Source organism: Tyto alba, unplaced genomic scaffold (assembly GCF_018691265.1).
Source record: "Tyto alba isolate M040663 unplaced genomic scaffold, T.alba_DEE_v4.0 Super-Scaffold_40, whole genome shotgun sequence".
NCBI classification, from domain to species: Eukaryota; Metazoa; Chordata; class Aves; order Strigiformes; family Tytonidae; genus Tyto; species Tyto alba.
This window is the reverse complement of record NW_024881316.1, coordinates 20,854,190-20,871,878: the sequence shown is the minus strand read 5'-3', so window position 1 is coordinate 20,871,878 and position 17,689 is coordinate 20,854,190. Positions and strand designations below refer to the sequence as shown.

General features: G+C 32.3%; 1 protein-coding gene across 1 annotated transcript in view; it reads right to left on the bottom strand.

The window, feature by feature from the left end:
* The window catches only part of EYS (eyes shut homolog), a 1,055,438-nt gene extending 1,045,138 nt beyond the window's left edge, over positions 1 to 10,300 (bottom strand). The window contains exon 1 of the mRNA XM_033002767.2: positions 10,264 to 10,300. The gene's annotated coding sequence lies outside the window, so the exon portion shown is untranslated. The remainder of the gene's footprint in view (positions 1 to 10,263) is intronic.
* Positions 10,301 to 17,689: the final 7,389 nt, after the last annotated feature.

Here is a 17,689-nt window from a genome sequence, read left to right as displayed (position 1 = left end):
TTTGTTACTGAATCTCACAATTTTTTTACCTTTAGCTGCAGTAGTGTTAGTAGTGTCAAAAAGCATCATTATTCTGCAGATTCTAGTACAATACAGTGTCTGAAGTAGTCTCGATATAAGAATATGGTTTGTACAAGTATGCAAAATGATGGCCATCCTGCTGATGAGCCAGGTATAAACAGTTTACAGATTGATCTCAAGTAGTACTGTTCTTAGATGGCTAGAATCACACATATCCTCTGAATCAATCTCATAAAAAAGGTACACAGCAACAAAAAGCAGATTTAATAAAAGCAAAGAGACATAAAATGAGGACTACACAAAGTGGCATGTTGTGTAGTAACACCTCTAATTCATTGTGTTGAATTTGCATCTGATACAGGAATGGATTTCCACTGACATATTTCTTCGACTTTTGCATGAGCATGAGATGCTGCCAGTAACGTGCCATATAAATATTCAATTAAAACACAGTGTAAAAGACTTTCTATACAAAAGAAAATCCAATAAAAGATAAGTATGTAATTCAGTGTTCTGCCTTGATTACAAGACTTGCTTGTGTCTTTGTTATTAATAAGATACATTTTGTATGCAACCCTCGCATCACACTGTGCCTGATTTAATATGTGAGGTACTTTAGTAAGGCATGATTGTTTTGTTCCTTCAGGCAGCCATCCAGCTGTGGGCCAGCACTTGGTCAAACTGATTTGTTCTTGGCAGGAGGCTAAGAACACATAACAGTTTCAATTGTACATTATGACTTTGGGGGGTTGTGGTGGGAAATAGCCAAAAATGCTATCTGAACCCTTTCAACAGTGTACAGTTTGGTCTGCTAAACAGCCACAATCTCTGATCTTAGAAAGGGGTGGTTTCATGGCAGTTTTCAGAAAATTCTCTTAAGTTTACAGTGGTGTGGTAGTCTCTTATACTGCATAACTATTCCAGTCAATCGCATACTGATTCTCATTCTTATGACAATAACTGTAATGAGAAAAGGAAGCTGTACAACATGAATCTTTTCTTGTGATAAAGATTATTCCAAGGATTTGACAGGATACAAAATTAAACCCACCCTCTTAATAATCTTGAAATTGTCATCTGCTTTCCCCTTCAAATGCCATAAGGGAGGTGACTGCTTGGACATTATCAGTCACAAAAATAGAAAGCAGATCTGTGCTTCCTTCAACATAGTGAATCATCATGCAGAGACTGTATTGTAAGTGATAAAGGCTGCTATTTATGCAAATTAATAACCAGGCAAGAAATCACGTCTTTTAATTTAGCTAAACAAGAAGGGGAGTGGAGATGAAAAGCAGAGCTTGGCCAAATTGACATGTTTGGCAAAATTCTTCTTTTTTCATGTTGAGATGAAAATTTGTGCAATAGATCAAAAAGATACATGCTCAGTCCATCCTTCTAGTCTAATTTTTTAAAAAGCTTTGTTTTTTCCAACATGATGTTGGTTTTCACCCTCTTCTCTCATTTGCTATTAAGTCTGCTATCTGTGCTATGTTAGATAGTAAGCCTGAAAATAATTTTTGTTTTTTTTTTTAATGAGATGTTTTGTCAATTAGGGTAATAGACAACAATATTTCCTCAAAATAAAAATAAAAAGAAAGTCTATATTATATTATTACAATGACTAACATTATATGAATAATGTACCATAGTCTTTTGTCAACATGGAAGATAAAAGTTCTTCAATGTAGAGAAATTAATTGACAGATCAATCATCCTTTATATTGTAGTCATGGGATTTTAGGCTGTGTAATATTCATCAACAAGCATTACTGTTAACTAGTTTAGTCATATTGCTATACTGACTATTTAGGATGTATTAACATCAATGGACTAAATTTACAAACTTTCTGGTGGTGGTTCACAACTGAGTTAGCTTGAAATAAAGCCACTGAAATGCAGAACAGCAGAACATCATAAAATACTCAAATATTTATTTGATCGTCCAAATATTGTTTTAAAAATTGAAGTTGAATATCCTTTTTTTTCTTGTTTAGACAAATGCACATCCCACAGGACTAAGGAAAGCTAGATTAATTCTCCATTACATCATAACCTTTGTGTAAGCAACATGTAGGTTCTTCATCTTTACATACACCTAATCGTTTTCAAATACAGTTCACAATACTTCAGCTAAGATAATCTGAAAATCAATATATTCAAGACTGTAAGATGTTGTTATATTGCACTTGTGGTTGCAGAAGGGCAGATAACATCTAAGAGCAAGTGAAGAAGATAGTGGTTTATTGCATTTTGTTTACTTTAAGGCTATTAGCACAAATTAAGTGCAATAAGCACCTCATTGTTTCAGGGTTCAGTTCCAGAGGCATCAGTTGTCTCTTAGGATAAAAAATAATATTATCACCTATTTTAAAAACAAGAGAACAACTCAAGACTGTGACAAGGTCATAATTGTCTAGCACTTTTCCCCTTTAAGTTATAAATCACCATTTAATTATCACTACATAGATCCAGCTTGCAAAGATGCAAAATCTGACAGTGAATGAAAATAAATTATTTTCTAGGTGACGAGTGGGGAAAACATGGGCACATTATAGCAGAAAGTGATTCATCCATGTAGTTGTACAATGATAAAGACATACACTTTTTAATGACACGATGTCCTAAAGATATCTTTCTTATATGTACATGGGTATAACTAACTACTGTGCTTTCAGAAGTGCATCATTTAGCTGTAAAAGAACAAACCTGTACTGTATAGCAACAGGGACAAAAAATGAATTCTGATCAATAAAATTACATATGAGCTACTGTATGATTTGCAAAATGTCAGGAAACTGTCCAATTAAGTTTTTTACCTAAAGTGAATATAGGTTAGTGCTGTTCACCACAGAGAAAAACTTAATGAGAGGAGCAATCTGACTCATGGGAATATCTGACTTTGCACTGAGTTTAACCCCCCTCCCACAGACAACAAATGATAAAATTAGATTAGTTTGACAAATATAGAAGGCATTATAGAAGATAAAGATTATGTCCTTATGTGATGACAAGGGACATTTCTTTTAGAATAAATATTTTTCTATGAAATTTTGTCCTCAGAACATGCAAAGATGTGCAGGCACCTGATTCCTACAGGTTTCATAACCCTTCACAAGGATGCTGTATTACATAGGACACAACTGAACAGAAAAGGATGATATGCCAAAAGAAGGAAATTACAAAGGTATAGTAATATATGTACTCTTCCTAGTTTTCATTTATTTTGTTTTTTATGGTTTTCCCAAACCTTTATCCCTATTTTCAAAATTGCAACAAATGCAGGGTGAAAGAAATGTACTAAATAAGGACAAATATGTGACTTCTGCTGCCTTTAGCTGTTACCTAGTCACAAGTTCATGGCAGTGGGCTGAACAAGCTCAAGAAAAGGAGAAGCAGGGGAACAACTAACAGGCTCCAGAATATTTCCCTGCAGATCTGCAAATGGAATTTCACAAAAAAAAAAAAAAAAAAAAAATGAACATACTTTAAACAGAAGGACACACTACTCTGTAAAAATACTGCTCAGATCTTGATTTTGGTTTTCAAAAAACTTTTTTTTTTTTTTTTCAATGACACAGTAGTGCATAAAGAAATGACAAAGTACAGGGATAAATCTATAGCTGAAGGAGGAAGTGTGCTACACTGTTTTCTTGGATCAGTAATGTGTGTTTTAAGCGAATATTCTGATTGTCCCCACTTACAGTGCTTCAGATCACATTACATAGCACATGAATAGGATTCCTTTCAAATGAAATTAAACCACAACATGCACTCCTGATGTGTACTTAATAGATCTGACTGCTAAAAGGCATTAAAGTCCTCAGGTAGAAACCAGAGTTAATCCAAAATAAAAATCTAGAAATGCATAATGTGGATAGCAAGCCTTCTGCATGAATGGGTTTGGTGTCAAGATCCACTCCAACTGGATTATGGTACTCACTGTGTTGGACTGAAGCCCATTGGCCAATGCTACCAGAGACAGAAAGAGGCAGAATATCTGGAATTTTGCACACCATGACCAGTACTCTTCAAAATTTCCTTTGACCAACTGCTGTGTTGTAATATGAGAAATAAATATTCACTGTAATCACATATGTTCCGCATTTAAGAGCTATAAGGAAGATCAGACAGAATTTGAGTGCCTACATTCAGAGATCTGCTTCAGACAAACTTTACCAGTGACAATTCTCCCATGATTTATTTTTGTAACTGAGCAGTACTTTTAAAGTATGAACCAGAATTTTCTATTTTAACTTTGAATTGTTATCAGTTTACAGTGAAAATGGTCTTATTTGGGGGACCCATAGTGGGATAAAATAATATTCATATTTAAAAAAGACTCCAAACATATAAAAATTCAGAAGATATTAAAAATTGCATCGATTCTTTCCTTTCTTGCCCACAGAAATAATTCTTCTATGTGTGAAAATCCTTTCAGGAAAACAAATATCCTTATCTGATCTCATATATATTACTAGCCCTTACATTTCACTGTGTAGTTAGATTTGACAAAGTCATGTTTTGTAGAAAAAATTCCAGTCTTTTAGTGGACATCAGGTAGTGGAAACTCCACTGCTTCAGTTTCTTTTTTCCCAGTTTCCATCTTCTAACTTTAGCTTCTGTGTACCAGTTTCTACATTATGCTTACATTATTTGAAAAACATGTCACTAATATGAAATGGTCCCTGTTAAGATACTTTAAGACAACCCTTCAGTCTTTCATTTGAAAAGTTATGGTCTTGAAATCTATCACAAGCCGTTATATTTAACAACCCCTAAAAGAATTTTGCAATTCTCATCAACTCCCTTTCCAATTTTTAGCATAAATTATATAACATCACTGGTCTGACCAGAAGCATATGTAGGAACATAATCATCTCTTTATTCTGTATTCTTTAATTTATTGTTAGTTATGGAGTTGATCTGCTTCTATTTAAATTCCACCTCAGAAAGGATGTTTCTTTTGAATAAACATATTTTTTTAGAAATTTTGTCTTTTGAAATTTCCCAATTTTTGTATGACACTTATATGATGATCACACCTATTTATTTTGACATATTGTAAAACAATCAAAAGCACTTTCAAAGTTAAGACTACGTGAAAAAAATATCAAAATGAAACACATAATATTTTGATAATAGTTACACTAATGTCATGATTATACTTCTATTCAGTATTACATGGCAATATATTTTTGCACATCATAGACATATAAGCACCAACACTGATTTCATTGACAGTCTGCAAAAGTAAAATCACTTAGTGATTTAAGCATTTCACAAGCACTGTATTAATGAAGATTTAAAATTCCCTGGTAACATATGTAGTTAATAGGACTGGAGAAGCATTAGAAGTTTGGTTCAATATTTTAATGTAAGTGTGGAAGGAGTGGACAATTCAGTCTGGATAGATTAAAATAAAATAAATCACTGACAATTTATTTTCTTTTATTCATTGATATGAATGGAAACAAACCTTTTTTTTTTTTTTTTTTTTCTCACCAAGGCAAAACTCAAATTGTGTCCATTTTAAGACTGAATATATAATTTCTACTTCAACATTTACAAGGTAGATGTTATTTCATGAAGCTAACATTTAGGAAAAGGAATAACCTTTTAGTCTAAGTACCTCAGTTATTTTCTAAATGTTCTGCATCTTTGTAAAGTTCATTAAATACCAGGATCTGAGGTTTTTCTCAGTATCTCATTGAAGCTAATGCAAATTATATAAAATACATAACAATTCAATAAGCAAGCAGTGAAAAGTGTAACTATATAAATTACAGCCTAAGTCCCTCCCCAAGGAAAGTGCAAGAAGTATCTTAAACCTTGTAAGAAGCAGGAGACTCCCATGGAAATACATGTCAATCTCTTAACTATAAAAGATAAACAGCTCCACAGTTTCAAACTTACTGCCTATCCTGGAAGCATTTAATATAATTCTTTTGTCACATAAAAAATTTCCAGGCACCTTAAATTCCTTTTTCCTATGAAGGGTAAACTACATAGCTCTCAATTCCCCACTTAATTTCTATCATTTTTTTTTTTAATAGAACAGTGATTTGTGCACCCACCCAAGAAGGGAAAGACTTCTGTGTAACTCATTCCTTTACCTAGAAAATTTTAATGTGTATACCCCATCAATGACCTATCTATATCTAATTAGTCACACAAGAAGCACCATTCAGTCCATGAAGCCACTGGTGTTCAACATTTATACATTCTTGAAGATAAAAACAGAACAAAGTCTATGAGCATCTAATGAAAAAAAGAGGTCCTGGAGTATCTACCTTGCAATCACTTATGTGAGCAGCTTTACCTAACCACTGCTTTCACTCTGCATAGTATATTAACCCTACTTAAGTTTTGCAGTATTGATGTGTAAAACAATGTCAACTACTGTCTTTCAAGGGAAGATTTCCAACGGAACACTGTCTGGGAGTCACACAAAATTAGAAAATCTAGTAAAAGTTTGAGGGATCAGAAAGGGCCTACAGACACAGCAGCAGCTTGACAGTGTAAAGTATGCCAAGATATTTTACAGTTTTCATCAATGAATACAGTTTATAGAAAAAAATGAATCTTTGTCTCTTCTAATTTAATAAATAGTTATTATGATTTATAATTACTGCAATAATTGGACTGATCCAGAACATAAATGTTCAAGATATATTTATAACTAATAACAGCATCATCATCATGTACCTTGGAAATCCTTTATTAACCTTAAATATCTTTCACACTTTAGTGTGAAGTTTACATTACATATGTTTTAGGTTGAAGGTGACTTTTACTACAACTCTTGTCCGAGGCATGCTTAGCAATATACACATGGTCATCAGCAATTTGAGTGACAGATTATGATCTAATCTGGCATTCCATTTGAATAGGCAGCTTTTCAGTAGATTTGACATTGATCATCTGTCCATTTGATTTGTTAACTTTATTATTTTTTTTTTTTTTTTTTTTTTACAAAATAACTAAAGGCTTGTAACAGTATATAAAATGCTGTTATTTTATATTTTACTTCTTCATAAGCATTTTCTAAAGAAATGGTTTTGATTGGTGAAACTGTTATTTTAGTTTCTCTAACACCTCTCAATAGCTAAATGAGCCTAAGGAATTTGAGGCTCAAATGTGACCAATTTGACTGGCACAAGCGAATGGATGTTAAACTGTCAGGATGGGGAGTTAGTAACAAAATGCATCAGTATAGACATGAAATCATCATGTTGCTGTATCTATCACAGTCAGTTCCTGTCAGCATGTCCACCTGATAATAAATCTTACTTTCTTATCTTCTTCTATCTACCAAATATTTATGAAAAAAACAATAATCAGAAACCACAAATCAAGACAATATACGACACCAGAAAGAAAATCAACTCTCCTGAATAGTTTTGGGAACACAAATTGTCTAGGTTTATGTTTTCTGAATATGGTATTATTTAATGTTTAACATTAATTATATAGCATTTTCGCAGTAAAGAGGGGTCTTTTTTTTTAAAAAATATTTAAGCTTATATATATTTTCTTTATTCATGTAAAATCTCAGTGATACTATTTGGGAATGTGTATGAATAATGAGAAGTGGAGGAAAACATGGATGAACCTGCATGCAAATGTCCACACTTTTTCTGCAATGTAAGCGCATACAAGAATTAAAAAATTGATCCCAAATTTGGCAAATGCATTCATGATTTGTTAAAAATTGCTCACAAATATTTCTAGCTGGATTACTTGTCTATAATGTAAAGAAAAAAATTGCTAAATAGTTAACATTATTATGAATACTAATGAGACAGGGAAAATTCAGATTCAGACAAACTCCTTTTTTTGATTCTCCAAGCCAAGCAATTTATTAAGGACTAAACAAATAAATTCTCCTTCCATTTAGTCTTAAATACTCAACTGTGTTCCTGCGAACAAAATTGTTTCTCCAGAAACACTTTTTTGAACATGATAAATTGTTTTGTAGTTACAGTAAAATGATACAAGGTCTGGCTAAGCACTTTTATAGCTCTAGTAATTATATTAACAAAATATTTCAATATGTTCTTATCAAAACATTGATTACTTTATTGAAACATCACTAGTGTAGTAGAAAACTTCCAACTCCATTTTGGAAAAGAAACATTTATTTAAAAAACAAGGGTTGATTAAGAAACTTTATGAAAATCGGTAAAAATGTGGCCAGAGTTCTACAACTAGTTCTGCTTAGTGTGGTGGCTCCAGAGTGTTTCCCTGCACTGTGAGGACAAATCTTTATATCTTTATCTTTAAGACAATATCTTTACTAGGTTGAGCTACTTAGCATGGTGTGCCATTTGTAATGACCTGTGTGTGGTCCAGATGTATGCAGGTTTTGCTACTCTCACATTACTATCTTCATATCATTGCAAAAGAGAGATCTGTGCCAAAGGTCTGGCAAGTATGGATTTTTTTCTATTCCCTGTTCATCCTCAAATCAGTTTAATTCTGCTTCTAGCAGAATACTGTGTAGACAAGGATCTTCTGATTTCCTACTCCCTTTCTTGTAAAATGTACTAACTAGATACCTCAAATGCACAAACTCCTCTGGTGGGTTTACTTAACTTCACAAATGTATAAAAAACATGTGACATTTTTACTATGCAACGTTATGAACCTAAAATACTACCATGTATAAAGAAGGTGTATGTGTCTTCCTATGTTTAAAACATTTCAAATCTGTCATGTTAAAAAGATATTCTCTCTTTATAACATATTTTCAGTGAATATTTACATACCTTTCACATGATTAACTTCTCTCTCATATCACACCTTTTTTTAACAAAGGCCTTCTACCACTTATGTTACTTGGAAAAGGCCCTTGGACAATGACTATCATTATCCTGGTAACTTCAGAAAATGAGTTTAATCCTTAATTAGATAAACATTGTGTTTTAATGAAATTTCTTAAAGACCTCTTGCTAGTCTCCAAAATTATTTAGCAGATTACTTAAAAATAAAACATGAAATCATAGTTGTAATTTAAATAACTTTTACAGTTGTATAAAGATTAGTATAACACATAATGATATGATTTTAGTACCAAGCAAATATATCTAAAAGTAATCACTGGAGATGCCTCACAAAAGGCAAAAATACTGATTCTGTGAAAGTTCTTTCTACTTGCAACAGTATCTCTTCCTATTAGTGATGTCCTGTCTCATTAAAAAATAAAAAAAAACACATTTTCATAAATGTGTAAACAAAAATGTATGTTATGTGAAAGTGTTACTTTTTTCCTTCCAATCTTCAGAAGCATAAATGCACAGTCTCTTGGGTTAATTTAATAAAGCCACAGTCGTAACTTTTATTCAACCTATATCATAGCTTTCATGAATAACATAGCCACGATATGTACACCAAGAAATGACAGAAATTCAGACTTACTTATAAAGTTCTTTTTAAAAATGTGTCAACTACATGTTTTACAAATATTGCTTCCAAAAAGTGGATACTTTATCTAAGTAAAATTCTTTAAAAACATCTTCTATATAAATTGCAACAGCAAAATAAGATCATAAAAATATAAAGAGAAATAATGGATTTTTACTAAAATGAAACTCAAAACTCCACTGATTTGACATCTCTCCATGCTAGCAGGGTGGACTTTCTGCTAGCTTTAGGAAAATTTGACTGTGTTAGAAATGGAAAAAGCTAATGTTTTTAGTGAACAGAGAAAAGCTTTTTTTAGAATATATTAGTAAGTACAAACATTCAGGCTCTAAATCACATTCAGAAACATTTTGCAGCTTTTATTTATGAAAATTATATGTGAGTTCTGGTCATAATTTTGAATTATTATCCTATATTTTGAGTTAAATACAGTTGTCTGTTCTGTGAACAATAACTCCTAAACCAGGTACGCTTTGAGTAACTTGTTATTGTTAACATGGAGAGGGATAACAGTGTGAAAACAGTAATATAAAAACTAGCTTTAAACACCTTGGAAATATGTTAATTCAGTCAAATTCATAATCAAATAAAGGTAAAGCTTCTCAAGATCTGCTATCTTAAATAAACACTAAAAGCCCTGTAACCTCTTATGCGTTACAAATTAAACTCATAAACGCTTGTGTAGGCCTACATATAGCCCAGACTTTATCTTTCTAATCTGGTGAGGAATACAGCAGGCCACCATCTGGTGTGTGTGTACGTCAACAACTAAAATACAGCCCTATAATTTAATAATCAAAAACTTTAACTGCTACTTACCACTTCTTTCCAGATACAGAAGGTCTGAGATTAAATCTGTCAAAAAAAAAAAAAAAAAAAAAACGTAGAAAAACAGCATAAGATTAACTGGTTTTGTTCCGGATTTCAGATACAGACAGTGAAGCAGGGAGAGCTCTTCTGTTGCTACGGAAACCTGACGCTGAGGATTTAATGACAGCATCAGATGGTATTGTACTGGAGATTGTCTGCTCGAGGGACTAGACAGCAGTCCTGCTGATAAGAAATAAAAATGAATTCCAAATGTTTTTTATTTTCTTTACCAGAAATATCCTTTCATTGCTTCAGGTGTATTACTTTGATAATAAATAAAAATAAATTATATCAGTGTTAGAAAAATATATACCAGTGAAACATAATCTGTCTGGAAGCTCTCTAGTCAGGTAAGTAATCTTCCTAAAACCCTTACTCAGTGTGTAAAGTTTATAAAGTTAATACCGTATTTCAAGTTTTTAGTCTGAAGAAAATATATTTGTTTCCTCAAAACATTTCTCTTTAAACTGACAGCTTATAAAAATGAAGACCTTTTAAGTTCTTTTGTTTAAGTTCATTAATTACTGTTAGAATGGGATCCAAAGAGGAAAAATTTCCAAATAATTCCAGATTCATAGAGGCCTGGAACTATTGAAATTCAGTGATTTATTTCATACTCAGTCATTCATTAAGGTTTGTTGGTTGGTTTTGTTGGTTTGTTTTGGTTTTGTTTGTTTGTTTGTTTGTTTGTTTTGGTTTGGTTTTGTTTGTTTGTTGTTTTTTTTTTTTTTTTTTGGTGTTACGAAGCTTAAAATAATATTATAAATAAAAAATTTTATTTCTGAGCACAACCTGCAGAAGCTGCAAAGTATCACCTGTCATAATGTAGGTTGATACATGTCTTTGACAGTTCAAAAGTTTATTTAATAAAATGTTTTTCTACTTCACAAATCATTTGGAGTTTCATTTCCCTCTGCTGATTAGTTAATTGTTATCAGATAAATAAATATCATAACAGTATTTTCTGAAAACAAAAGATGTAATCCAAATATCAAATAAGTCTCATTTTTTGTTAGTACATCTGAGATCCAGGATATTAGTTAATTGAAAAGTATATATAAATACATAGAAATCATATTTTATATTTGATTGAGGGTCTTTTGTTCCAAGGTATTTTGCAAACATATTATGTGTCCCAACACACTACATAGTTCTGGGAAGTCTGTTGATTGTATTCACAAAAACAACTCATTTCCTAAAAGAATAAGGCCACTTCATCTTTACTCTCCAAACAGAGAAGAAAGGTCTGTTGTTTCAAATGTCTAAACCAAACATCACACAAGAGAAACTGCTCTATCTGCTTTTGAAGGTTAAAGATTGATGCAGTCCTACATGGATTTAAGTCTGGATCTCCAGGATACTTAGGTGCTTTAAATCTGAAGATAACACCATCAATAGACCTCACCATTAGAGTCAAAGGGAATTAGGTCCAAGCAATACTTGTACTTACTGTCCTTAAAAAAAAAAAAAAAAAAAAAAAGGAAAAAAAAAAGAAAAATCAAGCACTAGGAGAAGCTTGCTTAGAGAAATCTCATTAATATCCCATTAATATTTGCTCTTTGAGTCTTAAATAATACTGGAAATATTATTTATGGTTGATCCATGGTCAAACTAAAACTTAATGAAAAAATGGTTCAGGTTGAACCAATTTTTTTTTCCTTATTGATTTTTGAATAAGAGTTAGGTGGTTCAAGGTAAAGAATAAAATTGTCTTCAACAACAAGAGTAAAAACAACAAAACATTGTCTAATTTGGAGTCAAGATAGGTAATCCTGGGTTAACTATTCTGATCCCTTTTGAATAAAACTTTTCAAAACTATCCTCAGAAAAAAATATATTTACTTTAAAATGAAGAATATTTCAAATGGAAAAGAACTTCTTCTTAAATAGTCAAAATAAAATGTGTCAGCATTTCACAAATGAATTATGTTTTAAATTTTTGAAAAATTCCCCCATACTCTCCCATATTCCCCCAAGCTGCTCACCAATTTAAATCTGAATTTCTTGTTCTAGACAACTTCTCTCCAGTTACTCATTGGGCAAATGTAATATTTGTCAAAAACAATAAAAACCCACACAGTATATGCTGTGCAATATCTTTGAAAAACTACTAGAAGGAGCATTTCCAGAATATACCACTACAGAATATAATACGAAAAAGAATATACAGTACTTGAATAGAAAGTAATGCTTGTACATTTACCTTTCTTAGAGTTAGAAAGAGCCTTGAAGACATTCCAACAGTGACCTTTAGGAAGACATACGGGAATGTTATTTTGAAGTTTTTTGGATTAGGGGAAATTATGTATGGAGATTACCCAGCAAAAAAATGAAAAAAAAAATTAACATGACAATTAAGACTATGTTAAAACCTAAATGAAATAATTTTACAATCATTATATTACAAACGTATTTTTGTAATGTAGTTTACAAATCTATTTTTAAAAATCTCTTTCAGTCCATCACGTGCAAAACACAAATCACACAGAGGCTGAAAATTTTTTTGATTAATTTGTTCTTTGAATCCTTGTGTCCTATGATATTTTTTTAATTCTGATTTTCAGAGTGCATGTGCTACAAAAAGTGTTAAGGATTACTTCATCCTCTCTGAAAAGACTGGGAGACCTCACTCCTGGGAAACAACTGGTCGTGCTTAGACAGAGAAAGTCCCAGGGGCCACAGAATTTTACAAAAAGAATATGAGGTAAAAGAATCACAGTGAGAGGGTGGAGGTCTGAATTTTATGCAGAAACTGACACTGCTGAGAAGACTGAGAAGCACACAGGCCTCATAGGCCACAAGTGGGCCAAAGGAAAATCCTGAAGATGTTGTTATAACTCAGAAAGTCACTAAGCAGTTGAAACCAAGCTTAGGGGAGAGGAACTCCCAGTGGTGACATGCACAGGAAGGAGCAGAGCTGCTTATAAATCCTTTCCAAGTTAAGCGTGTTTCTGCCATCAGAAAGATGAAGATGAGAACGAAGGAGGATGATTTTTCATGGCTGGCCAGCTTGATCCAGGTAGGGGGATCAAACATCTTGCTGTCACCATGCTAGTGACCCTACCAGGCAACTACTCACCTTTTCCTAACAGTTTATAGGATGAAGTTCATCAGGAGATGACAGGTGCATTTGAAACATGCTGACTATATGATTTTTTATCCCTCTTTTTTTCTAAAATTTAGTTTAGCAGACACTTAAAAACACTCAGCCAAGCTTGAAGAAACCTGAAGTGACTGTTAGATTAAATTAACGTCTTTGTATTCAGAAGATTTACCATCAATGAATACCATATGCTTTTCTGAATCTAGGTCGCGTGTTACACTCTTACTTCCACTGTAAAGACACCATGCTATATATAACTAATGGGACAGTGACAAATACGATATTATAAAATACTTGGGAAAGGGTATGATGATAATCCACACTAATAAATGTTGGTTCTTATTTTGGCTGGAATATAAATTTCCCTGCTTTGAAAAGGCTACTATTTTTTTATGTTAGATGAAACACCATCATGAGAAAGGTAGCAATAATCTCAGACTATTCTTGAACTCATATTAATGTATTTATATTGATGGAACAGGCTTGGTTAAAATAAGCAATCACTTATTTTGTATGAAAAAAAATATTCTTTTTAAAAACATTATATAATACTATGTGAAAATATACTAACCCAAAACAAAATGAAGGAAAATATATGTGAAATATCAAAATCATATCTAGGAAAAACAGAGTTGTAGCAAATTATCCTTATAGGTAGCTCAATTTACCAAGATAGTTAGCATTCCAAGCTGTCTGGATATCCTACCGACAGTGTCCTCTTAGGAAATTGCTTCACTGTTAGTTCTCAAATATATTACCTCATGAATTACTAAAATTCAAAAATTTCCGGTCAACCCAATCGTTTACTCATGTAGGTGTTATAAGGAATTCATAACTACTACAGAACAGTTATATCAGCTAAGATTAATGTAAAGTATTAAATTAATGGAGGTATAATCAAATTCCCAGGATAAGCAAAAAAATTCAGATACTTCAAGCTTTAGATATATAGCAGCAGATAAACAGTAGTTAGTGAATAAGATGAATGTTCTGCTCTAGAAATTTAACTTGATTTTGGTTTATGTGTTTCAGTTCCATGAGCACAGAAACATTCATAAAGTGCAATATAGCAGATAGTTTTAATTAACAGTTTTCTAGTACTGAAACTCATAGCCAGTGCTATCTCCAGTGTTCATGTCATTTATTCTGTTATGGACACTACAGACACTAACATAGATACTAAAGTATATTCGTGTGTGTGTACACATACTACTTACATTTGATCTAAAGATTGATAAATGTATGCTTATTTATAGATAGAATTACAAATAAACCTTTATCAGTCTACAGGCTTAATGCCTAGGTCTAATGCATAGATGTATTAACAGAACATCAAATTCTTTTGGCTGAGTTTTGTACCTTGTGGGTAAAGTGGGAAGATATGCAAGATCTACATATTCTCACATGCATACCCATTTTTCTGAAGGTCTGTCAGTCTACTTCCTTATTTTTACAAAAGTGGTATAAAGATGTATTTGGTATTTCCCAACTTTCAGCCATATATACTCCTAACTTTGGACATCTCCTGCAGTGGATGCTAGTTTAAGTATGATATGTAAATGTGCCTTTTCTTTCCCATATGCATGTGTATGCAAACAGTCTTTGAATCACTGTAATGCCAATGAGACCTACAGGTTGTTTATATGTCAAAGGAAATTACTGCTATCGGTGAGTGAGTGATATGTTTCATATCTACCACTGATGGCAACACAGAACTCTTATGAAATGGAAAACTATCATTCCAACTTCCCATTGGTATACTACATATTTCAACAAAACAGAAACTTCCAATCCAGCATCATTTAATAACTGTTGGTTAATATTCATCTCTTCTCCTGGATAATCCACACCTGTCAATAAATTAGCCTGTAGTATCTAGTCTGATAATTCAAATAAAAAAGCTTATTTTTTTGGTTCTGGGCTCAGTTTTACTAGCACATCAATGTGCAGAGGCATATCAATGTGGATACCGCATCAAGAAAAACTCAGAAATTCTCCCTGCATGTCAATATTGCAATCCATGCTGTCAGTATTGTGGTTTGCAACAGATTAATTCCTTCTCCTACACTTCCCTCTCCCTTTAAACTTCCTTATTTCCCAAAAACCTCCACACCTGGACTGCATAGAAAATTATCTGTAAGTAATTATATTCTCACTTTAAATGTGCACATCACTTCTTTCTGTTTCCTTGTGCGAGCTAGTCTCTTTTGGGCAAGGAACATATATTTTCTCATTCCACTGTTAAATGCATACATTTGAAGCTAGATAAAAATGTTAAATAATGAACAACAGAAAGTAATTCAGAACTCTCCCTTACCAGAACTTAAATCTGGCAAGATTTCAAGGAAACATTATTAGAAGCAAAGTGGGAATAGCCATCAGTGAACTATCTATAGATTTATGTTTGGTGGTAGCTTAGAGCAGACAGCTCTTTATATAGATACTACTTCACCTCATCTCTGCCCTTCAAGATATACACATATATATGAGGTCTAATAAATAAAATTAGCACTTCAAGGCACCTTGGTTCATGCTATCATATTCTCTATTGTCATACCTACAACTCAGACATTGTATAATATATATATATCTTAGTGATATAGTATTATTTATATGGCATAATGATAAGTATTTTTGTACTCTTTGCTATGAATCTGAAAATCTAATGACTAGATATTAGTTTAGTCATTTTACAGTAAATAGAGTTGTAGCTTTTTATATAAAGCATAGAAAAAAGGGCTGAAATAATGAAAGCACTTTGTCACTGGGAAGGCTGTTTCATCAGTGGTCTATAGTTTGTTTTGTTTTGTTTTCTTTCTTTTTACAAAAACACATATTTCTATCATTTAAATTTTACCTTTATTTTTCATTTCTTGACTTATTTTTCCTCATAGCCTTCATCTAAGTATCTCAACTCAAACAGATATTGTTTGAAGGAAACTACCTAAATACATGTCTTAACCACAGCATACTATCCAAACAGTTAAAGTTGATGGGTACATCAGTGGCAAATACTGATCTATGCAGAAGCAGGTCTAGATTTTCTGATCTATATTCCCAGAATGTCCTGAAGAAACCTGATCAATTCCCTCAATTGCACCCTGGCCCTGAATTCATGGGTCAATATCAAGACAGAATAAAGTACAAAACAAGTTATCATGAGAACATATTGAGATCCTGGCTAAAACAAGGTGTAGGAAAATGAGAAAGAGAAAAGTACACTATGATATGAAGGGATGGAGAAGAAAATGGGGAATGTATTACTGGATTCTAAATATAGAATGGAAAACTTATGGAAGCATACAGCTTTTTTGTTGTGATATCAGTTTGTAGGACTAGGGTAAACACAGACATGAAAGAAAAAAGGATTATTCTTATCAAGACAAGTAGCATGGCAAAGAACTGAGTTTATTGTTGCTATTGCTTACACCTCTACTTGACTACACCAGCAAAACCTAGAGAATCCAAGTCTGAAATCTCATCACAAAAATGGTGAGGTTTATAGATTTTTAACTAAAGCAAGTGTTCTGTCTAAATTTGCCTCCTAACATCATAGTCATATTTACTGTTTCCAGTATACAGTCTGGATTCTGCTTTTATAGGATGAGATACTTTAATATTATAGATATGTCCATTTATAGGATGAGATACTTTAATATTATAGATATGTCCATGTCATGACTGGATATGTGACCTCAGGATAAGAGAACAGGATTTGCAACTGCTCAGTTTACTAATATAGAAGAAACCTTATATGTCACTCAAAGAAAAGTAGATGATCTCTCTGAAAACATCTTGTGGATTTCTGAGGAGTACTACAGCTACTAATTAATAATCTTTTTCAGATTGTTATATAAATGTGAATGTAGTTTTAAAATTTAATTTTTAGAGTAAAATATGTGAACCTTTGTCCACCACATGGAAATATTTATTATTTTTTTTCTTTTTTCTACTGAATAATAAGCAGTTCAGTCTTTGATATTAAGTTATGAAGAATGCTATGTCAAGGTATTAAGAGAAACTAATATGACTTTCCAAAAGTCCTTGCATTATATTAGAAAAATAAATTAATATCATCTGTATTCCTGTAATGAATGTAGGTTTTCAGATTTTATTATTTTTTTCATATAGATACCAACAATTTAATCCTGAAGATTTATGGTTTTGTTCTCTATGTCTCTTCTATTTCTTCTCTTAGAAGGTATAAACCATCTATGTCAGAAACACCAGTAATCAGTTTGTGCCCTCACTAGACTAAAGATCCAACATAAT